General features: G+C 47.8%; 2 long non-coding RNA genes across 2 annotated transcripts; both read left to right on the top strand.

Moving 5' to 3' along the window:
• Positions 1–359: 359 nt before the first annotated feature.
• LOC135383735 (uncharacterized) lies at positions 360–981 on the top strand. Its single transcript, XR_010420035.1, has 3 exons — positions 360–533; positions 673–735; positions 925–981. It is a non-coding gene; the product is annotated as an uncharacterized LOC135383735 (long non-coding RNA).
• Positions 982–1,051: 70 nt separating this feature from the next.
• LOC135383734 (uncharacterized) lies at positions 1,052–1,448 on the top strand. The gene is made up of 3 exons (XR_010420034.1): positions 1,052–1,090; positions 1,177–1,320; positions 1,377–1,448. It is a non-coding gene; the product is annotated as an uncharacterized LOC135383734 (long non-coding RNA).
• The last annotated feature ends 532 nt before the right edge of the window (positions 1,449–1,980 follow it).

Below are 1,980 nucleotides of genomic sequence, written 5' to 3'. Positions count from 1 at the left end.
GCATCATGGTTTTTCGCGTGTTTAAATTTGGGCAAATCGGAGACGCTGACGGAAGATCAAGATGAGCGTGTATGATAACTGCGACATAATGACATGATAACTGTTGTATAACAGGATATCGAAACAAGAAAATATCTTACAACAAAATCTGCACGGATAGCAGCGCCATCGCTACCGCGCCGCGCTGCGCCGCTTCATGGGAGAATCGGGCCTGTACGTTGGCTGGAGCGGCGAGTGGATGTCGCCGAGTATGGCGTGTTGTAACTCGTGAGCTTCTAAACGCGGTACCCGGAATAAGTCAGAGAGCTGTGTATCAAACACCCATAGTCCGACGAGTGGCATTCCTGCGCCGAGAAAGATGGCAGTGCCGCCAACCACTTCCACCGATTTGGTGGGCCAAGTTCGCGGACGCTGCCAGAACGCCTGCGATTGTCCTGGTTACTTGCGGCCTTCAGATGCTTTTTCGTATTCGCAATGCCCTCCTGGTTGGTGCATTACGTGCGGCCATCCACCAGCGGATCACGGCGCTATGGGTACGTTGCCTGTTTTGTTGCATTTTACTTACTGCGTGGCTCTCACTGCTGCCAGACTTTTGGCGATTTCGTGCGTTTATTTCATACTGCCAGTCACCATCAGTGACAGATGTGAAATTCTGTTTCCACTATGCAACAGGGCCTCTTCGAGACGCTAGCTGTACAGGCACGTCGCAAGCGCACGTAACAGAGCAGTACGCTGGTAAGTTCTTTTTTATTTTTTTTATTTGAAGTCAATTCTTCCTCTGGCATAGCATTTTTCAGCTGCCTGTTTGCAAAATTACAGCAGTTGAATAAACATCCCTGTCTTTGCCAATGAAATGAGGAGATTCGCAGTACACTGGTATGCAGGCTATGCAAATGTATTAACATGTATCTCTCTGTGTACCAGAAAGCCGTCGTTTTGGTCCATTTCCGACGGCCTTCCAGAAAGAGAGTAGTCAACGTAAGTAGTCTCGTACGCTTTGCTTGCAGTGTAAATGTATTAAACCGATTCTCTCTCGCAGGTAGCCCAGCTGAAGACCTTCATGCTGTCTCAGGCCAGCAAGCTTGGAGCAGTAAGTGCCATTCCTGTTGACATCACAGCTTTCTGTACGTAGTTTGTGATACTGAAAAAGAAGTATTCTGTCTGGTCCGTCCTCAGGAGCTGGAGAGGACATAATCTTGCAGGCATCTCCGCACCCACCTATCTTTGTACCTGCCGCAGTGCTTGGGCCTCCCCCAACTTATCTCCCAGACTTATGTTATTCATCACTTGGTCCTAACACCCAATCGGTGCAGCCTGTTTGTAAGTTGCTTCCTGCAGTGTGGTTGCTTCTTGCCAATACTTGCTTTACTGTACAGGCAGTATGTCAGCTGTGAAGGGACCGCGGGAGCCGACGACCGTTTTGGACGAGAACCGTTTTTATACCCACGACGTACGGGAGAGTGTGTGTGTGGGGGGGAGGGGGGGGGTGAAAAAGCGAAAAGTACAGGTTATGCGGTGACAGATGGGGTATCCATCACCCTACACCTCTTAAAGCACGGCCAAGGACGCTTCATCTTTTTTTTGCCCTTTTTATCCGTCAGCGCTTCTATGGGTAAGCGCCTGACACATAAAATATGCGTTAAAAAACACATCGTTTTTTAACCCTTAGTATCCGGTTTCTTTCTGAGAGTGTACTAAACAGCGCAGCGGGCTTTGCGACCCCTCTGCTCCCCTTTGGTCCACCTAACAAGCTGGAAACCTTTCTGAATATATCCTGCAGGTACTGGAATAAAGATTTATCGCAAAGATAATCATCTGCTGCACGTCGTATTTTTTAAAAATAAGAAATGGTAAAAACACTCGCTCTCAGCGTGCTAAACGCTATATGTAGGAAATAATAGCCATCGAAAAATTAAAAATTTCTGCTTTGCTGCCGTTAAAGTAGCACGAAAGCGCTCTCGAATAGTAAAGTGCATAGTG

The sequence above is a fragment of the Ornithodoros turicata genome, chromosome 2 (genome assembly GCF_037126465.1).
Source record: "Ornithodoros turicata isolate Travis chromosome 2, ASM3712646v1, whole genome shotgun sequence".
Taxonomy (NCBI): domain Eukaryota; kingdom Metazoa; phylum Arthropoda; class Arachnida; order Ixodida; family Argasidae; genus Ornithodoros; species Ornithodoros turicata.
This window is presented reverse-complemented; position numbering and strand designations above follow the sequence as displayed.